The following is a 22,602-nucleotide window of genomic DNA, read 5'->3' as shown; positions in this document are numbered from 1 at the left end:
GAGAGAGAGAGAGAGAGAGAGAGAGAGAGAGAAACATCCATGTGAGAGTAAAACATCAATCAGCTGCCTCCTCCATGCCTCCTACCAGAGATCGGGCCCTCAGCCTGGGTATGTGCCCTGGATATGTGTCCTGGGTATGTGATGTTATTTTAGCTAATAAGCCCCATTTATTATTTATTATTCAAATAGTTGATGTCACTCTAACTCAAGATTGGTAGATCCCTGATGGCTCTGGTAACCACCAACACACAATATAAAAAATGCCTTCCAATTCCATAGAGTAGCTCAATCTTTTAAAGAACATTTTCAAATTATGGCCTCCCTTTATGTTCATAGTCATCCTAGATTAGAGCTGACAAGATAGGCATTCTTATTCCCATTTCACTGACTGAGTAAGTAAGGTTATGAGGAAGTAAAATGAGAAGTCAATTAAGAGTTAGGTGTTTGGGTTACTAGCAGCAGATGGCCTTGGTTCACAGCTTGGACTCTCTTGGGCACCTCCAGGCCCAGCACAAGTAGCAGCCATCTGCAGATTGCTTTGTAACTTATACTTGTGGCCCCTAACAGAAGACAGGCAGCGGCTGACCTTGGCTTGCCCCTCCTGGGAGGCCCCAAAGCCAGCACACCCAGTGGACAGTTTCAGAACATGTCAAAGCACTACTCAACCACCTCCACAAGGGACACAATCCAGAGGCTGACTCAGCAGTCACCAGAACCCAGCTGAAGTAAGTCCTGCTCCATGGGGTGGGCCTTTGCACAGCTGATTCTCCAGAGTGGTTGGTCTCAGCCAGTCTTTGCAGGCAATAGGCCTGGGGGTAAATCCCTCCCATTGACGTGCCAACAGCAATCAAAGCTCAACTACAATAGGAGAGTGTACACAACCCACATAGGTGGAGAGGGCACACCTAGAGTGCCCAGCTTAGGTGGTCAAGGAGGCTGTGCCACTGAATCTGACAGAACACTACTCCATAAGGCCACTCTACCAAGCCCAAGAGATGTAGAATCTCTGCCTAACACATAGAAACAAACACAGGGAGGCAGCCAAAATGTGGAGACAAAGAAACATGTCCCACATGAAATAACAGAACAAAACTTCAGATAAAGGAATAAACAAAATGGAGGTGAGCAATCTACTAAATGCAGAGTTCAAAACACTGGTTATAAGGATGCTCCATGAACTTAGTGAGAATTTCAACAGCATAAAGGGCATGAAAACCATAGAAAAGAACCAGTCAGAAATAAAGGATACACTAACTAAAGTGAATAATAATTTACAGGGAATCAACAGTGGCCCCAACTAAACAGCTGGCACGCTTTCTGTGGCCTTTTGGCAGGACACAGGCAATGGTTGACTTTGCACCTCCCAGGAGGTCCCAGAGCCAGTGCACCTGGTGGACAGCTTCAGACCACACCAGATTATAACTCTACACATCCACAAGCAACAGACTCAGTGAGCACCAAAGCCCAACTGAAGCAAGTCCTGATCCATAGGGGTGTCTCCTGCACAACAGCTCTTCCACTGTAGTCACAGCTGGTCTTGGAGGTCAATTCTTCACAGTGACACCAACAGCAATCAAGGCTCAACTACAACAGGACAGTGCACACAGCCCCACAGGGGCTCACCTAGAGTGCCCCGCTCAGGTGACTGGAGAGGCTGAGCTGCTGGGCCATACAGGATACCTTCTACACAAGGCCACTCTACCAATTCCTGGAGACATATCAGCTCTACCTAATACATAGAAACAAACACAGGGAAGCAGCCAAAATGTGGAGACAAAGAAACATGTCACAAATAAAAGAACAGAAGAAATCCCCAGAAAAAGAACTAAATGAAATGGATACAAGCAAACTACTAGATACAGAGTTCTAAACAATGGCTATAAGGATGCTCAAGGAACTTAATGAGAGCTTCTGGAACTTAGTGAGAACATCAGAGACATGAAAAAGGACCAGTCAGAAATGAAGGATCCACTAACTGAAATAAAGAATAATTTATGGGGAATCAACAGTAGAGTACAGGATACAGAAAATCAAATCAGTGAATTGGAATATGAGAAAGCAAAAAACAAACAAACAAAAAAAAACAACAACAACAACAAAAAAAACACCCAATCAGAAGAACAACAACAAAAAAAATTATCCAAAAATATGAAGATAGTGTAAGGAGCCTCTGGGGCAACTTTAAGTGTACTAACATTTGCATCATGGGTTACTGGAAGGAGACGAGAGGGAGCAAGGAATTAAAAACCTATGTGAAAAAAATAATGACAGGAAACTTCCCCTACATGGTGAAAGAAATAGACATACAAATACAGGAAGCACAAAGAGTCCCAAACAAGAGGAACCCAAAGAGACCCACACCAAGACACATCATAATTAAAATGCCAAGAGCAAAAGACAAAGAGAGAATCTTTTTTAAAAATATACATTTTATTGATTTTTTACAGAGAAGAAGGGAGAGGGATAGAGAGTTAGAAACATCGATGAGAGAGAAACATCAATTCAGCTGCCTCCTGCACACTCCCTACTGGGGATGTGTCCGCAACCAACGTACATGCCCTTGATCAGAATCGAACCTGGGACTCTTGAGTCCGCAGGCTGACACTCTATCCACTGAGCCAAACTGGTTAGAGCAAAGAGAGAATCTTAAAAGCAGCAGGAGAAACGCAGTTAGTTACCCACAAGGGAACACCCATACTACTGTCAGCTGATTTCTCAACAGAAACTTTGCAGGCTGGAAGGGAGGGGCAAGAAATATTCAAAGTGATGAAAAACAAGGACCTGGAACCAAGATTATTCTACCCAGCAAAACTCTCATTTAGAATTGAAGGTCAGATAAAGAGTTTCACAGGAAAGAGAGAACTATCTAAGCCAGCGGTTCTCAACCTGTGGGCAAGACCCTTTTGGGGGTTGAACGACCCTTTCACAAGGGTTGCCTAAGACTATCGGAAAACACATATTTTCAATGGTGTTAGGAACTGAGACACCGCTCCTCTGTCTGTCTCCAGGCGGGTCCGCCCACATGCAGATACACCCACACACGAGTACCCAGCATGATGACATCATCACGCCACCCAAATACAGGTGTATGTGACAGGGTTGGCGCCATAATGTACTTATTCAGACCAGTCACACATGTGTAGAGAGCAGCTACTGTGTAGAAAGCAGCTGCGGTGTTAAAAGCAGCTACTCTGTTAAAAGCAGCTACTGTGTTGAAAGCAGCAGTATTGGAGGTAAAACGACACTTCATGAATTATAATTACTGGGTAAATATAAAATCATGTACTGTAAAATCATCGACTACTGCAAAAAAATATATATATGTACCATGGGAACTTAATCTGGATGCTGATCAGTCTTTTTATATTCAGCTGTGGTTGATGTGAATACTGCCCCCTTGTGATAGTAACAGGTATGTAAAAAAAAACACAGAGAATGGTAAATCATAGAAAACTTTAATGTACTGTATGGACTGAACTATGCCATGTATCATCTTTTGTATTATTAAAGCTATTGTTATATATTATTTTCATTAGCAAACCATCCCATGACAATGGATCATGTAGAGAAGAATGTTTTTTTCTGTTTTTTATTATTATTATTATTATTTATTGCTTAAAGTATTACAAAGAGTATTACATATGTCTCCTTTTTTCCCCCCCGCCCTTGATAATCCCCTGGCCTCCCCTACCCCCAAGTGTCTTATGTCCATTGGTTATGCTTATATGCATGCATACAAGTCCTTCGGTTAATCTCTTACCCCCCTACCCCCTACCCCCAACCCTCCCGGCCTTCCCACTGTAGTTTGACAGTCTGTTCGAGGCAGCTCTGCCTCTGTATCTATTTTTGTTCATAAGTTTATAATGGTCTTTATTATCCATGAGTGAGTGAGATCATGTGGTGTTTTTCCTTCATTGACTGGCTTATTTCACTAAGCATAATGCTCTCCATCCATGCTGTTGCAAATGGTGATAATTCCTTCTTTTTAACAGCAGCATAGTATTCCATCGTGTAGATGTACCACCGTTTTCTAATCCAGTCATCTACTGATGGGCACTTAGGCTGTTTCCAGATCTTAGCTATGGTGAATTGTGCTGCTATGAACATAGGGGTGCATATATCATTTCTGATTGGTGTTTCTGTTTTCTTGGGATATATTCCTAGAAGTGGGATCACTGGGTCAAATGGGAGTTCCATTTCCAGTTTTTTGAGGAAACTCCATACTGTTTTCCATAGTGGTTGCACCAGTCTGCATTCCCACCAGCAGTGCACGAGTGTTCCTTTTTCTCCACATCCTCTCCAGCACTTGTCGTTTGTTGACTTGTTGATGATAGCCATTCTGACAGGTGTGAGATGGTACCTCATTGTTGTTTTGATTTGAGTCTCTCAGATGATTAGTGACTTTGAGCATGTTTTCATATGTCTCTTGGCTTTCTGAATGTCCTCTTTTGAAAGGTGTCTATTTAGGTCCTTTGCCCATTTTTTGATTGGATGGTTTATCTTCTGTTTGTTAAGTTGTATGAGTTCCCTTTGAATGTTGGAGATTAAACCCTTATCGGTGATAACATTGGCAAATATGTTCTCCCATGCAGTGGGCTTTCTTGTTGTTTTGTTGATGGTTTCTTTTGCTGTGCAGAAGCTTTTTATTTTGATGTAGTCCCATTTGTTTATTTTCACTTTAGTTTCCAATGCCCTAGGAGCTGTATCGGTGAAGAAATTGCTTCGGCATATGTCTGAGATTTTGTTGCCTTTGGATTCTTCTAGTATTTTTATGGTTTCCCGTCGTACATTTAAGTCCTTTATCCATTTTGAGTTTATTTTTGTGTATGGTATAAGTTTGTGGTCTAGTTACATTTTTTTGCATGTATCTGTCCAATTTTCCCAACACCGTTTATTGAAGAGACTATCTTGACTCCATTGTATGTTCTTGCCTCCTTTGTCAAATATTAATTGAGCATATTGGTTGGGGCCGATTTCTGGGTTCTCTATTCTATTCCATTGATCTATATGTCTGTTCTTGTGCCAGTACCAGGCAGTTTTGAGAACAGTGGCTTTGTAATACAGCTTGATATCTGGTATTGAGATCCCACCTACTTTGTTCTTTCTCAGGATCGCTGCAGCTATTCAGGGTCTTTTTTTATTCCAGATGAATTTTTGGAGAGTTCGTTCTAGGTCTGTGAAATATGCCGTTGGTATTATAATGGGAAGTGCGTTGAATTTATAGATTGCTTTGGGTAGTATGGACATTTTAATGATGTTGATTCTACCAATCCAAGAACATGGTATGTTCTTCCATCTGTTTATGTCTTCCTCTATCTCTTTTTTCAATGTCCTGTAGTTTTCTGAGTAGAGGTCTTTTGCCTCTTTAGTTAAGTTTATTCCTAGGTATCTTAATTTTTTTGGTGCGATGGTAAATGGGATTGTTTTTTTAGTCTCTCTTTCTGTAAGTTCACTATTGGTGTATAGAAATGCCACAGATTTCTTGGCATTAATTTTGTATCCTGCTACATTGCCGAATTCATTTATTAATTCTAATAGTTTTTTGATGGAGTCTTTAGGGTTTTTTATGTATAATATCATCTGCAAATAAGGACAGTTTTACTTCTTCTTTTCCAATTTGGATGCCTTTTATTTCTTCTTCTTGTCTAATTGCAATGGCTAATACTTCCAGTACTATATCGAACAGGAGTGGTGAGAGTGGGCATCCCTGTCTTGTTCCTGTCCTTAGGGGAAATGGTGTTAGTTTTTGTCCATTGAGTATGATGTTGGCTGTGGGTTTGTCATATATGGCTTTTATTATGTTGAGGTATGATCCTTCTATTCCCACCTTGCTGAGAGTTTTTATCAAAAATGGGTGTTGGATTTTGTCAAATGCTTTTTCTGCATCAATTGATATGACTATGTGGTTTTTTTCTTTCAATTTGTTTATGTGATGTATCACGTTTATTGATTTTCGGATATTGTACCATCCTTGCATCCTCGGGATAAATCCTACTTGCTCATGGTGTATGATCTTTCTGATGTACTGCTGGATCTGATTTGCTAAGATTTTGTTGAGGATTTTGGCATCTATGTTCATGAGGGATATTGGCCTGTAATTCTCTTTCATTGTGTTATCTTTACCTGGTTTTGGTATTAGGGTGATGCTGGCTTCATAGAATGAGCTTGGAAGTGTTCCTCCCTCTTGGATTTTTTGTAGTAGTCTGAGGAGGATAGGTTTTAGTTCTTCCTTGAATGTTTGGTAAAACTCCCCTGTGAAGCCGTCTGGTCCTGGGCTTTTGTTTGCTGGAAGCTTTTTGATGACTGCTTCAATTTCTTCCATAGTTATTGGCCTGTTGAGATTTTTAGATTCTTCCTGATTGAGTTTTGGAATGTTGTATTTTTCTAGGAAGTTGTCCATTTCCTCCAGGTTGTCTAGTTTGTTGGAGTAGAGTTGTCCGTAGTATTTTTTAACAATCATTTGTATTTCTATGGGGTCTGTTGTTATTTCGCCTCTATCATTTCTGATTTTGTTTATTTGGGTCCTCTCTTTTTGCTTCTTGGTGAGCCTGGCTAGAGGTTCATCAATCTTGTTTATCCTTTCAAAGAACCAGCTCTTGGTTTCATTGATTTTCTGTATTGTTTTTTTGGTCTCTATGTCATTTATTTCTGCTCTAATCTTTATTATTTCCTTCCTTCTGCTCACTCTGGGCTTTTCTTGTTGCTCTCTTTCTAATTCTTTGAGATGTAGAGTTAGATGATTTACTATCATTTTTTCTTGTTTTTTGAGAAAGGCCTGTAGAGCTATAAACTTCCCTCGCAGGACTGCTTTCATTGTGTCTCATAGCTTTTGGATTGTTGTGTTTTCTTTGTCATTAGTTTCCAGGATGTTTTTAATTTCTTCTTTGATCTCATTGGTAACCCAATCATTATTTAGTAGCATGTTATTCAGCTTCCAAGTGTTTGAGTTTTTTGGATTGTTTTTATTGTAGTTTATTTCTAATATTATGCCATTGTGGTCTGAGAAGATGCTTGGTATGATTTCAATCTTCTTGAATTTGGGGATACTTTGTTTGTGACCCTATATGTGGTCTATTTTTGAATATGTCCCATGAGCACTTGAGAAGAACGTATATTCCGTGGCTTTGGGGTGAAATGTTCTGAAGATGTCAATTAAGTCCATCTCATCTATTGAGTCATTTAGGATTGCTGTTTCTTTTAGATTGTTTGTCTAGAGGATTTGTCCAGTGATGTCAGTGGTGTATTAAAGTCCCCTACTATAATTGTATTGTTGTTGATCTCTCCTTTGATATCTTCCAGGAGTTTTTTTTACGTATTTGGGTGCTCCTGCATTGGGTGCATATATGTTTATCAGAGTTATATCTTTTTGTTGTATTGATCCCTTTAGTTTTATGAAGTGGCCTTCCTTATCTCTTGTTATGGCCTTCACTTTGAAGTCTATTTTGTCAGATATAAGTATTGCTACCCCAGCTTTTTTTTTCATTTCCATTTGCCTGAAAGATATTTTTCCATCCCTTCACTTTCAGTCTGTGTGAGTCCCTTCTTCTGAGGTGGGTCTCTTGTAGACAGCAAATGTATGGGTCATTTTTTTTATCCATTCAGCCACTCGATGTCTTTTGATTGGAGCATTTAGTCCGTTTATGTTTAAAGTTATTATTGAAAGGTACTTGTTTGTAGCCATTTCTTTTTGTGTGTGGCTGTTTTCTTTCTGAGCTTTTTATTTCTTCTTTTTACACCAGTCCCTTTAGCATTTCTTGCATTGCTGGCTTGGTGGTGATAAACTCCCTTAGCCTTTTTTTGTCTGTGAAGCTTCTTATTTCCCCTTCAATTTTGAATGATAGCCTTGCTGAATAGAGTATTCTTGGATTCAGTCCTTTGCTTTGCATCACTTTGTAAATTTCTGTCCATTCTTTTCTGGCCTGATGTGTTTCTGTTGAGAAATCATTTGATAATCTAATGGGAGATCCCTTGAATGTAACTTTCCGTCTCACTCTTGCAGCCTTTAAGATTCTCTCTTTGTCCTGAACATTTGCCATTGTAATCATGATGTGTCTTGGTGTGGGTCTTTTTGAGTTCACCTTGTTTGGGACTCTCTGTGCTTGTTTTTTTTTTTTTTTTTGAATTTTTCCTTTTTTTAATGAATCAATAGCAGTGTCCAAGCCCCCAGGGCTCCCTTCTGCCTGTGCCTCGGTGGCTGCAAGCAGGATCCTGGGGCTGAGGCTGCAGCTCAGGGCAAAGCAGGGCCAGATTGTGGGTCTCCAGCCTTGCTTGGCCTCAGGGCTGGCAGCCGGATCCTGGGCAACCCATCTGGTCTCTTGAATAAAGGTCAAAGCTGGATTCTTGCCCTGGCCTGTCTCCCTTGTCCCAAACAGTGGGCCTGGCACTCTTTTGCCCAGAGCCACTTGCAAGGGGTGGCTTGCCAGGCACGGGGCCCTAGCCACATGTTAAGGTCCACAGGGCCTTCTTAGAATTCCCAGCCAGGGCCAAAAAATGTTGAAAAAGCAAGGCCAGCTAGCCAGCCATAGGACATCCCCGATTTGGAGGAGGGACAAGTCATGATTGTCAGAAAAAGTTGATCAATGGGCCAGCAGCCCCACTGTGATTTCTTAAGGAAGATAGGTGTCCAGCTTCTGTTTCAAGGTTGGATAAGGTGTGGGACCTCCTATCCGGTGGACCTCCCCTCGAAACAGACATGATTGTTTGGGGGACATGACAGGACCCAGGCCAGTTACCAATAGCCGGTTGGGGCATGAGGATGCAGCAGGACCAGCCAGCTCAGCTCCAGCCCACCTTTACCAACGCCAGCGTGGAGACCCAGCCCTGGCCCTGGCTGGCGCTGAGGAGCCAGAGGCTGTGACTTCATCTAGTCCAGGGCCTCTGGGCACAGAAGGTTCTCAGTTCAGCCTTCACCCTCACTGTCTTCAGCCAACACAGGGCTGGGGCCCAGCGGGGAGTGTGCAGGAGCCAGGATGGAGCCAAAGAACAGTGAGCGGAACTTCTTGGGTGGGGGGGTCCCAGGCACTGTACTGAGCTCAGCCTCAGCTTCATCTTCTTCCCCTTCGGAGCTGCAGGGAGGCTGGAGGCCAGGTGAGAGGGAGATGGAGGGGAGTGTTCTTGAGCTCTCACTGCCCACAGTGGTTTCCATGGCGATCATGTAAGAGTCAATGTCGTCACTGGCAAAGTCATCCGGCTGGGGGGTGCTATGGGCCTGGCGCTGAGGCGCCGGCTGGCAGGGCTCTGGGAAGTGCAGGTCCTGGGAGTTTGGGGTTGGCTCCGAGAGTGTAGCCAGAACAAAGTGGCCATCCAGCAGAGAGTCCTTGATGGCAAAGATGGCTGGCCTGCCGGGAGCATCGAAGTGAATGCTAAGAGATAAGTTTGCTGACTCTGCGAAGCTCAGGAGCCCCCGGAATTCTTTGAGGCAGAAAGTGATGGCCACCCCTTCTTCGGCCTGCAGCTGCTGGAAATCCTCCTGCCCAATGCTCATCTCAGTCACCATGGCTTTGATGGTGCTGTCTGCCTCTTCCTCCTGGTAGCTTCGCAGGATGACCCTGCGACCATGGCCAATGCCCAGCGTCACTTCAGCCAGTGCAGGGGGGAAGGGCAGAACAGCCTCCCCCAGAAGCTTTGCTGGGGCCCGGAGCAGATAGGGGCACGAGGCTGGGTCGAAGACAGCCTGCAGGAACTCACAGTCCATATTTGCAGTGCAGCTGGACCACCAGGCGGCTGCTCCTGCCATTCAGGGAGATGCAGCATTTCTCCACTGTCTTCTCCAGCATCACCAGCGAGCGGAAGACTGACAGGAACGACTTCATCAGGATCTTACAGCGCAGTGGGTCCTGACCAGGGGTGGCCGCCTGGTACAGCTGGAAGAAGAGCGGGGCAAAGAGGAAGCAGGCATAGGCAGAGCGGGAGGAGTTCACGGTCCGGAGAGAGAGCCCGTCTTCCAGGGGCTCCAGGTAGAGCTCGTCCCCGATTCGGGATAGAGAGTGGACGGCCTTGCCGAGCACCTTCACGTTGCCGCCTGTGACCAGACACTTCATGCCGCTGCCTGCACCCAGGCCGGCTGGCCTGCGCCCGGCAGAGACTGGCGGCTTCCCTCCTCTCGGAAGTGTGGATGGCCGGAGCACCCTCTCTGTGCTTGTGTGACTTTTTTCTTCCCCACCTCAGGGAAGTTTTCTGATATTATTTCTTCAAATAGGTTTTCTAACCCTTGTTCCTCTTTCTGTTGTTCTGGCACCCCTATTATTCATATGGTTTTTCATTTCATGTGGTCCCATAGCTCCCTTAGGCTCTCCTCCTGTCTTTTAATTTTTTTCTCCAATTGCTGTTCAGTTTGGGTGTGTTTTGTTTCCATGTCTTCTAATTCACTAATTCGGTCCTCCACTTCTTTTAGTCTACTGTTGAAACTTTCAATGGTGTTTTTTATTGCAGCTATATCACTCTTCATTTCTTCTTGGTTCTTACATAGTTTATTGATTTTTTCATCCATTTCTTCTTGATTCTTGCATAAGTTGTTGATTTTTTCCTCCATCTGGTTTTTGCATTCTAGGACCCTTAATCTGAATTCTTTTTCTGTCATGCTGCATGCCTCTCTTTCACTTAGCTGCTTTTGTGGCGAGTCCTCTTTTTCTTTCCTTTGGGAGTTTCTTTGTCTACACATGTTTGATTGTACCACCATATCTAGATGTTGAGTCGTTCAGGGGCTGCTCCTTGATGTGGCAGTGGCTCCTCAGGCTGTGTTTGCTCCTCGGGCAGTTGTGGTAGCAGCTGCTCCTCAGTTGGTAGCAGCTCCTCTGGTGGGTGCTGTTCACAGCTGTGGTGGGTCCTCTGACTGGTCGGGGGAGGCTTCACACACAGCTGCTGTTCCTCAGACAGAGGATGTGCTGATCATGAGGCTTCTGTTCCTTGGATGGGGGCGGGCTACACACGCAGCTGCTACTCCTTGAACTGGGGCGGACTGCTCACGTGGCTGCTGATCCTTGAATGAAGGCTGGCTGCATGCTGCTGTTGTTCCTGTGATGTGGTGGGCTGCTTGTGGGGCTACTGCTCCTAGGACTGGCTGCTGCTCGTCGGACAGGTGCAGGCTGTGTGGCTCTGCTCCTTGGACTGGTGCCTACTGTGTAGGGCTGCTGCTCCTCAGACAGGTCGGACTGCTCATATGGCTGCTACTCCTTGGACTGGGGTGGGCTGCCACTGTTCCTCAAATGGGGCTGGGCTGCTCGCAGAACTGCTGCTCCTCAGAAGGGGGTGGGCTGTTCACACAGCTGCTGTTCCTCAGATTGGGCAGGCTGCTCGTGCGGCTGCTGCTGCTTGGGTGAGGGCAAGATGCTTGTGCAGCTGCTGCTCCTCGGACTTGTGCAGGGTGGGGCTGTGCACAGCTGCTTCTCCTCAGATGGGGGCAGGCTGCGCAGGGCTGCCGCTCCTCAGACGTAGGAAGACTGTTCGTGCAGCTGCTGCTCCTCAGACAGGTCGGACTGCTCACATGGTTGCGGCTCTTCGGACGTGGAAGCGGGCTGCTCACGCAGCTACTGCTCCTTGGACAGGGGCAGGCCACATGAGGCTGCTGCTCTTAGGCCTGAGGCAGGCTGCTCACGGGGCTGATGCTCCCTGGACAAGAGCGTGCCACTCACGTGTCTGCTGCTCACATGGTTGAAAAAACTAATGTGAAGAGAAGTAGGAAATAAAAGAACAAACAAAAAAAGGAGAACAAAGAAATAAGCAATAAAAAAGAAGCAACAAAAAAAGGGAAAACAAAGAAAAAAGAAAAAAAAGCTAACAAAATAATAATAAAAAAATAAAAATGAAAAATAGAAATGTCATTCCTTTGGCTGGCTTAAGATCCCAGTTTTCTGTAATGTCTGTGATTTTGTTGTTGTTGTTGCTGGGACTGAAAGGCCCTCTATAGGCCAGACCCTGTTAACTCCCAGGGACTAATCAGATTATTTTAATCCTTCATCTTATTCAGGGTGGAATCTGGGTGTGGCTGTATTCCTTGCCTGGGGCCTTTGAGGGAGGAGTTATAGCCTCAGGGGTAAATGGCTGCCCAAGTCCTGGGCTCAGGGGTGACTCAGCACTCAATTTGCTGCCACCTCTCCTGGCCCCCCTTCTCTCCCCAGCCTCTCCCCAGATTCCACTCGTCCACACCTTCTCCCGCTCTTCAGCACAGGTGAGTGTCTGTATCCAAAATGTCCTATGAACAGGGTTCAGTGAAAACAAACACACAAACGCTGGCCACAGAAATGGGGAAGACTGAGTCTCTGTAAGCTCCTCTCTTCCTGGCACTGCATGGTCTGGTCAGCACTTCAGGCTGCCCCTTTTAGGCTCAGTCCTCCATAATTACAGAACCCAGATCTCAAATCCCCCAGCGCCAACAGTCCTGCGGATCTCCTTTCCCCAGTCAGGGGCTGTGTCTGTCCCAAGAGATGCGGCTGTGTGCCACGCGGTCTCCCTCTGACCCTCTGAGCTCAGAGGTCTGGCAAACTTTCCTGCCCAGATCCCTGGTTTTTACCTTTCCAGGGGAACTCTGCCCTTCCCGGCTGCAAACTGTCTCACCAGCTGAGTATACTTCCCCAATTCGAGGTGGGTGTTATTAGTTTCAGCTGCTCACTCCATTTGCTCCGGGACAAGACCTGGGATGTGTCTGCCTATTCCGCTGCCATCTTGTTTCAAAGAATGTTAAGAAAAGAAAATATAGTGAGGATTTTTTATAGTATGGTTTTACCTCAATAATTACAGCAGGAATTGAGAAACCACAATGTGTTATTTGTTGTGAAGTTCTATCAGCCGAATCTATGAAGCCGAACAAACTAGAACGCCATTTTGATAGCAAGCATCGAGCTTTGCCGGCAAGGATACCAACTATTTTAGAAGCAAAGCTGATGGACTCAAGAAAACCAGACTTGACACTGGTGGCAAGTACCACAAACAAAACGTAGCAGCCATTGAAGCTTCGTATTTGGTGGCACTCAGAATTGCAAGAGCTATGAAACCTCACACCATTGCTGAGGATTTACCGTTGCCAGCGGCCAAAGACATTGTTCGAGTTATGATTGGAGATGAATTTGTTACAAAATTGAGTGCAATTTCCTTATCTAACAACACGGTCCTCAGAAGAATAGATGACATGTCTGCTGATATTCTTGATCAGGTAATCCAGGAAATTAAATCTGCTCCACTTCCAATATTTAGTATCCAGCTTGATGAATCTACAGACTTTGCAAACTGTTCACAGTTTACATGAGGTATATTAATGATGGCGACTTTAAAGATGAGTTTCTTTTTTGCAAACCTCTTGAAACGACAACTACTGCACGTGATGTATTTGACACAGTTGGTTCATTTCTGAAAGAGCATAAGACCTCTTGGGAAAAGGTTTGTGGTATTTGCACAGATGGTGCTCCAGCTATGCTAGGATGTCGATCTGGATTTCAATGTTTGGTACTGAATGAGTCACCAAAAGTTATCGGAACTCACTGTATGATTCATGGACAAATATTAGCAACGAAGAGGCTGCCACAAGAGTTACAAGAAGTAATGAAAAGTGTCATAAGTTGTGTCAATTTTGTAAAGGCGAGCACTTTAAACAGTCAACTGTTTTTGCAACTGTGCAATGAGTTGGATGTGCCAAACAATGCTCTGCTATTTCACACTGAAGTGAGATGGTTGTTGAGAGGAAAAACTTTAAAACATGTTTTTGAGCTTCGTGATAAACTCAAAACGTTTTTTAATCAGAAAGCAAGACCTCAGTTCGAAGCACTTTTCGGTGATAAAAGTGAACTGCAGAAAATAGCTTACTTGGTTGACATCTTTGCCATCTTGAATGAGTTACATTTATCACTGAAAGGACCAACTGCAACATGCCTCGATTTGTCTGAAAAGATCTGATCACTCCAAATGAAACTTCAGCTTTGGCAAAAATAATTGGATGAAAATAAAATTTACATGTTGCCTACCTTATCTGCTTTCTTTGAGGAACATGACATTGAACCAGACAAAAGGATTACAATGATAATTTCTGTGAAAGAACACTTCCACATGCTTGCAGACGAAATTTCATCATACTTTCCAAATCTACCTGACACCCCATTTGCACTTGCCAGAAGCCCATTCACTGTCAAAGTTGAAGATGTTCCTGAGACAGCACAGGAGGAGTTCATTGAACTTACAACGATGCAGTGAGAACTGATTTCTCTACAATGCCAGTTACAAAATTCTGGATCAAGTGTTTGCAGTCATATCCTGTTCTGTCTGAGACTCTGTTGCGCCTTCTTCTTCCCTTTCCAACAACATATCTTTGTGAAACAGGGTTTTCCAGCTTGTTGATTATCAAGTCTAAATACAGAAGTAGACTTGTTGTGGAAGATGATCTTCATTGTGCTCTTGCAAAGACTGCCCCGAGAATTTCTGATCTGGTGAGAAAGAAGCAATCTCTACCTTCGCACTGACGTTGGCTTTTTACGCACACTGTCGCAAAATGTAGCAATGTAGTTTACTGTTGTTATATTAAGACTGTTACCCATGCTACACCATGCTTCAAGACAAAATTTCATTTATTTGTAATTAGAAATAAATATGTCACAATATATAATTACATATTGTTTTGTGATTAATCATTATGCTTTAATTATGTTCAATTTGTAACAATGAAAATACATCCTGCAGAAAGGAGAAACCAAGATGGCGGCATAGGTAAACACCGGAAATTGCTGCCTCCCACAACAACTTCAAAAATACAACAAAAAGACAAAACGGACATCATCCAGAACTACAGGAAGGCTGGCTGAGTGGAAATTCTACAACTAGAAGGAAAGAGAAAAGCACACCGAGACTGAGGAGCTGTGAAAGTAAAGTGCAGAGGTACGGAGGTTCCAGCCCGCGGAAAGTGGTGGGCACCTGAGGACGCGGCTTTTTGAATTGGGAGGGAGTCACAAGCTCCCGACTGCTCTGAACTCCAGTTCCGGGAAGTCTCTGGGGACCCAGGACTCATAAGGGGAGAAACTGGACTGTCTGGCAGCAGGCAGAACTCAGAACTTGAGGGAGGCTTTCCCTCAGAGGTGTTTGCAGCAATTACCAGGACACTGAGATGCATGGCCCCTTAGGGCAGGGCGGAGGATCAGCCATAGCTGCTTGCTCCACCCTTTGATTCCCTGAGACCCCGCCCCACCCAGGCTGCAGCAGAAGCTTTTGCATATGAATGCCCTGGCCCTTTGCAATCTGAAAAGTACCTAACAAACTGCAGCTGGGCCAGACAGACCCAGAACTTCCAAGAGAAGACCCAAGGCCCCAAAGCAGCTTGCATTGCTTCACAGTTGGGCCTCATCTAGGCACCTCCAAACCCCAAACAAGGAAGGGGAATCTGCAGATCTCTCCGTAGCTCCTGCTGGGTAGCCTTAGGCAGAGGCTAAATTAGCACCTCCTTAGAACCAAGAGCCAGTGTACCCAGTGGTCAGAGTGGGACCATCCAGATTACAACTCCTCAGATCCATAAGGGACACACTCAGGGGGCAGACTCAGTGAGCACCAAAGCCCCACTGAAGCAAGTCTTGCCCCAGAAGGGTGTCTTCAGCACAGAAGTTCTCCCACTGCAGACACAGCTGATTCTCACAGCCAATGGACCTGGAGGTCAATTCCTCCCATTGATACCAACAACAATCAAGGCATAACTACAACAAGACTGTGCACAAAGCCCACAAGGGGGTGCACCAAGAGTGTCCACCTCAGGTAATTGGGGAGGCTGAGCCACTGGGCCCTATAGGACACCTAGCACACAAAGCCACTCTACCAACACAGGGAAGCATAAAAATGCCGAGACAAAGAAACAGGTCACAAATGACAGAAATGGAGGAAAGCAAACGACTGGATATAGAGTTCAAAACCACACTTTTAAGGTTTTTCAAGAATTTTATGGAAACCGCCAATAAATTTAGTGAGACCCTGGAGGATATGAAAAAAGACCAACTAGAAATTAAGCATACACTGACTGAAATAAAGAATAATATACAGAGATCCAACAGCAGACAAGAGGATCCCAAGAATCAAGTCAAAGATTTGAAATATGAAGAAACAAAAAATACCCAACTGGAAAAGCAAAAAGAAAAAAGAATCCAAAAATATGAAGATAGTGTAAGGAGCCTCTGGAACAACTTCAAGCGTACCAACATCAGAATTATAGGGGTGCCAGAAGAAGAGAGAGGGCAAGATATTGAAAACCTATTTGAAGAAATAATGACAGAAAACTTCCCCTACCTGGTGAAAGAAATAGACTTACAAGTCCAGGAAGCGCAGAGAACCCCAAACCAAAGGAATCCAAAGAGGACCACACCAAGACACATCATAATTAAAATGCCAAGAGCAAAAGACAAAGAGAGAATCTTAAAAGCAGCAAGAGAAAGACAGTCAGTTACCTACAAGGGAGTACCCATGACTGTCAGCTGATTTCTCAACAGAATCTATTCAGGCCAGAAGAGAGTGGCAAGAAATATTCAAAGTGATGAATAGCAAGAACCTACAACCAAGATTACTTTATCCAGCAAAGCTATCATTCAGAATTGAAGGTCAGATAAAGAGCTTCACAGATAAGAAAAAGCTAAAGGAGTTCATCACCACCAAACCAGTATTATATGAAATGCTGAAAGGTATTCTTTAAGAATAGGAAGAAGAAAAAGGTAAAGATAAAAATTATGAACAGCAAATACATATCTATCAACAAGTGAACCTAAAAATCAAGTGAATAAAAAATCTGATGAACAGAGTAAACTGGTGAATATAATAGAACCAGGGGCATGGCAAGGGAGTGGACTGACAATTCTTGGGGCGAAAGGGGTGTGGGGGTGCAGGAAGAGACTGGACAAAAATCGGTACACCTATGGATGAGGACAGTGGCAGGGGTAAGGGCAGAAGGTAGGGTGGGAACTGGGTGGAGGAGAGCTATGGGGGGAAAAAAAGAGGAACACCTGTAATAATCTGAACAATAAAGATTTAATTAAAAAAAGAAACACACACACACACACAAAAGAAAATACATCCTGCATATCAGATATTTACATTATGATTCATAACAGTAGCAAAATCGCAGCTATGAAGTAGCAACAAAAATAATTTTATGGTTGGGGGTCACCACAACATGAGGAACTGTATTGAAGGGTCGCGGCGTTAGGAAGGTTGAGAACCACTGCTCTAAGCTGAGCTCCCTGAACTCCGCTGGGCTCAGGCATCTGCAGCCAGTGCTGAGTTGCTGCAGCTGACTAGTCAGTGACAGTCTCACTCAGCAGTTCATCACCACCCAATCATGAAATGTTGAAAGGTCTGATTTAAGAAGAAGAGAAAAACATAAAAATATGATAATAAAACAACAATAAATGCATAACTATCAACAATTGAATCTAAAAGTCAAAATAAGTGAACAAGGAATCTAAAGGTCAAAATAAACTGATGAATGAAATAGAACCAGAGGCGTGGAAACATGGAACAGATTGATGAGTCTCAGAGGGAAGGGGGTGGGGGGAGATCAACCAAAGAACTTATATGCACATATGCATTACCCATGGACACAGACAATAGGGTGGTGAAGCCTGGGGTGGGGCAGGATCTGGGTAGAGAGAGGCAATGGGGTGGGGATGAGGGGCACAGAGAACATCTGTAATACTCTCAACAATAAAGATAAAAAAATAAAATTGTAACCAGGACCCATACTGCTAACCCCCTCTCCATCCTCCTGATCCTCCTTAGCCCCATCTAGTTTGTGCAATTGTACTTACCTTCACTCATACTACATAATTTCTTTTTTATTCTATTCATTCTTCACTGTCTCCCGTGAGAGAATGTAAACTTCATAGGACAGAACTGTTCCTCCTTGTGCTCATGGGTATGCCTGGTGCATAGGAATCCCTCAGTACACATATTCATGGAATGAATGAGCAAATGAATGAATGAATAAATGTTCAAAACTCCTAGAGGTAGGTAGAATTATAACACCCATGTTAAGTAACTTGCTGGAGGTCATAGAAGAGCCAGTCACTTGCACCAGGCCACATAGACAGCAGAGTCAGTTGCTGGGTTAGTGCAAAGGATCTCAAGCAAAAATTTGGGTAGACTTTCTAATTCTGTCCTTAAAAACAGATCTGGGGCCTGGCCAGCATGGCTCAGTGGTTGAGCATCGACCTATGAACCAGGAAGTTACCGTTCAATTCCCAGTCAGGGCACATCCCCAGGGTCCAGGCTTGATCCCCAGTGGGGGGCAAGCAGGAGATAGCCGATCAGTGATTCTCTATTATCATTGATGTTTCTATCTCTCTCTCTCCCTTCTCTCTGAAATCAATAAAAATATATTTATTAAAAACAAACAAAAAACAGATCTAGGATCTGTACTCTAAGGCGCTGGAGAAAAAGACCAGGCTGATCCTAACCCTCTGGAGACTTCAAAGGATTAACCTGCGTGTTTGATGGAGATGTTGTCCCCTGCGGTCGGCCACTGGAAATATACCAGGATCAACAAGCCACCTAGCACTTGGGGTTTAAACACTAAGCCTTTGTTGCCGATCTCGCCTGTTTGTCAAGCCAGGCCTGTGCACTACCCCAGCTAAGCTCCCTGGACCCCACTGGGCTTAGGCACCTGCAGCCCTGGTGAGCTGCTGGGGCGACTAGTCAGGACGGTCTCACTCAGGTCTGGCTTACAGGCTGTCGATGGGGGCTGGGGCGTCAGTGTTGTCTGTCCTCGTCTAGCCGGCTCGCTCCGGCTGGTTCCCCTGAGAGCAGCACCGTTCCCAGGGTCTGGACTAGTGCAAGGGCAGCCACGCAGGTCATCGCTTGGGGCCAGCACAGACTCAGGGTGGGGAACAGGCTATGCTGCAAGGAAGGGGACATGGTGGCCATTTTTGAAAAACAGTTACAGGTTGACTTAAAATAACAGAAATGCACAATATAAAGCAATTGGGCCACATCTATAATAATAAAAGCGTAATATGCTAATTAGACTGGACGGCCTTCCAGACGACCTTCCAGATGAAGCCAGGGCTGTGAGGGAAGCCCGGGTCCCAGGTGCCAGAGGGAAGCCAGTGCCAGCAGCCGGGGGAAGGAAGGCCTACTCTTGCATGAATTTCGTGCATCGGGCTTCTAGTAATAAATAATGAGGATTTAGGGAGAGAAGGTCAGTGAAAGGAAGAGGTTTTTATGCCAGAAAATCAGTTTATTCATTCTTTTAACAAGTATTCAATGAGCATCTCCTGCTGGCAGGCACTGTGCTGGCCTGGGAGTGGAATGGGAAACAGACTGAGACCAGCCCCCTGAGGCCTGTACTTGGAGCAGGAGACAAATCAGGACACGCACCTCCCATTCATCACGGTCAGTGCTGTGTCAGGGGAACTGTGGACAACTGTGGGACTCCTGGGAGGGCACCTGGCAGGTAGGGGTGGGAGAAGGAACCAGGGATGCCTTCAGGGAATAAACCAAAGCAAGATTCAGGAAACTATACATGCCGACCAGGAGTGGGGAAGAGAGAGGGCACTCAAGGCAGGGGAGTCGCATGTGCAGAATTCCAGAGACAGGAGGGCATGCGTGGCGACTCAGGACGGCTGGAGTGAAGGAAGGTGGGAGTTGAGAGAGGCAGATGGAGACACATGCAGAGAAGCGAAAGAGCTGAGACTTCCTGTGGAAGTGTTTTGATCAGTAGAGGTAACAAGATCAGACTGGCCTGTAAGAAAACCACCTGCCCTGCTAGTGTGAAGATGCAGGTGCTTTTAGCTGGGGGTATGTGTGAAGGGTTAGGGTAGCATGAAGTTCAGGGAGCCCAGTTAGGCTATTGGGGCAATCAAGCATGAAATGAGAGAGGAACAGACCAGAGAGAGGAAGATTTCAAAGGGAACATCTCCAAGATGGGTAATTGCCACAAGGAGACAGAAAATTCTAGAATATTGTCTGGGATTTCTGACTTCTGCCAGATAGATAGATGGTAATACTAGTCAATAAGACAGAGAAGCTCAGCTAAAGGGACTCCCCTTAATTGAGCACAAAATTTGATTCTAAGCTTCTCAGTAGCAAAGGCAAAGAGAAACCAGGATAAACAATTCATCTCACAGTCTCCTAACAGGAAGCCAGGCAGGCATCATGAAACCCAACTTCCTCGCAGTGTTTATAAGGGGGCCTGTCAGGTGATCCCCATGGAAAGGACCATGAAGCAAATACAGACAAGGTCCTTGGCAATAGTCTTATAAAGGGTGCAGAATGTTCTTTACAGGCTGTTCTGTCTATTGACCCCCGATAAGACCCAAGAGTAAATTATTTTTATTGTAGAGACTGTTACAGATGTCCCCCATTAAGCCCCTCCTTCCCCCATCCACCCGGCTCCTGCTCCACCCCAGTCCTTCCCTCACTATTGGCTGTGTCCATGGACGATGCATATAACTTCTTTGGTCGATCTCTTCCCAGCCCCCTTCGGCCCCCCTTCCCTCTGAGATTCATCTGTTTGTTCCATGCGTCCATGTCTGTGGTCCTGTTTTGTTTGTCAGTTTATTTTGTTCATTAGATTCCACATGTAAGTTAGAGCATACAAATGATGTTTGTCTTTCTCTGACTGGTTTATTTTGCTTAGCTTAGTAATCTCCAGGTCCGTTCATGCTGACTCAAAGGGTAACAGATCCTTCTTTTTTACTGCTGCCTGGTATTCCAGGGTGTGAATGTACCACAGGTTTTTTTATCCACTCGCCAACTGATAGGCACTTGGGCTGATCCCAGATCTTAGCTATTGTAAATTGTGCTGCTATGAACATAGGGATGCATATATCCTTTCTGATTGGTGTTTCAGGTTTCTTAGGATATATTCCTAGAAGTGAGATCACTGGGTCAAATGGCAATTCCATTTTTTTTTTATTTTGAGGAAACTCCACACTGTTTTCCATAATGGCTGCACCAGTCTGCATTCCCACCAGCAGTGAACTAGGGTTCCCTTTTCCCCACATCCTCACCAGCACTTGTTGTTTGTTCATTTATTGATGGTAGCCATTCTAACAGGTGGGAGGTGATACCTCATTGTTGTTTTAATTTGCATCTCTGATCACTAGTGACATTGAGCATTTTTTCATGTCTATTGGCCATCTGCATGTCCTCTTTGGAGAAGTCTATTCAAGCTCATTTTTAAATTGGATTATTTGTCTTCCTTTTATTGAGTTGTATATATATTTGGATATTAACCCCTTATCAGATGTATCATTGGCAAACATGTTCTCCCATGCAATGGGCTCCCTTTCATTTTGTTGGTGGTTTCTTTTGCTGTGCAGAAGCTTTTTATTTCAATGTAGTTCCATTTGTTTATTTTTTACTTTGTTTCCCTTGCCCTAGGACTGTGGTCGGCAAACTGCGGCTCGGGAGCCACATGTGGCTCTTTGGCCCCTTCAGTGTGGCTCTTCCACAAAATACCATGTGCGGGCGCACACATACAGTGCAATTGAAACTTCGTGGCCCATGCGCAGAAGTCGGTATTTTGCGGAAGAGCCGGTATTTTGTGGAAGAGCCACACTCAAGGGGCCAAAGAGCCGCATGTGGCTCACAAGCCATGGTTTGCCGAGCCGCAGTTTGCCAACCACTGCTAGGAGATGTAGCGGCAAAAATACTGCTATAAGAGAAGAAGGATGGCGACCGGCAGGGAGGTAGGGAGGGAGAGTGTGAGAGCGCGAGGGAGCGATAGAGGAGTGTGTGGACGTGTGTGGTATGTGTATGAGCTAGGGACAGTTAGATTCTGCAGGTCTTCTAAGGGGCTGCTAAACCAGGCAGTCTTAAACGGCGGAGCCCGGCTCCCTGCGCGGACACTCCTGGGCAGCCAGCGCGGGCACAGAGACCACGCCATCTTGAGAAACAGAGCTGCTTGAGACTAGGATCCTGGCCTCAGCACCACCCAGTCTGGTCTCAGTCGCAAACCAGGACCCTGCAGCCACTGGGGACAGAGACCTGACCACAGCTACAGACCCACGGACACCAAGAGTCCAGAAATCCCCGCGGCAGATCTCTGTGAGTAACAGAGCCCATCCCCCTACCCGCAGGCTCGCAGGCAGCGCCATAGTAACTTATAGACCCACCCCTCACCCGGGCCTCAGTGCTGCTAAGAGGAACCTTATCCTGGAATCGCAGGAACACCGGGAACTGGTTCCCCGGAGCACGGGCTACAGGAACCTTAGCCTGAGAGCTAACGCGCGAACACTGGGAACTGGTTCCCCGCAGCACGGCCCCGGGACCCCAACTCTCCTGGCGGGAGGCAGCACCAAGCACCAGTGACTTGACTGTGTTTCTTATCACCTGCGCCTGGGATCCCTGACTCCCTGTGCATGCGCACTAAGAACCAGTGACTCCAATTCATGGTACATGTGCACACAGGGACCCTGATGCTCAATGCGAGGCCGCACAAAGCAACAGAGACCCTGATACTGGATTCTTGGGGAATTCTGACTCCTGGAGCAAGCTAGGGGGCTCTGATTTTCAACACCCTCCAGGGGGGCCTCTGTTTCAGCACAGTGCAGGCAGGGTCCCTGAATCTAAGAGCGCGCACGAGACCACATTGAGTGCTGGCAACACTGACTCTGAGCGAGCCTGTTTCCCACAAACCCACAATAACAACAC

General features: G+C 45.2%; 1 pseudogene; it reads right to left on the bottom strand.

The window, feature by feature from the left end:
- Positions 1–8,116: 8,116 nt before the first annotated feature.
- Positions 8,117–10,107, bottom strand: LOC102435585 (annotated as a pseudogene).
- Positions 10,108–22,602: the final 12,495 nt, after the last annotated feature.

This window comes from Myotis lucifugus, unplaced genomic scaffold (assembly GCF_000147115.1).
Source record: "Myotis lucifugus unplaced genomic scaffold, Myoluc2.0 scaffold_512, whole genome shotgun sequence".
Lineage (NCBI taxonomy): Eukaryota > Metazoa > Chordata > Mammalia > Chiroptera > Vespertilionidae > Myotis > Myotis lucifugus.
The sequence above is the reverse complement of the archived record's forward strand: the minus strand, read 5'-3'. Positions and strand labels throughout refer to the sequence as shown.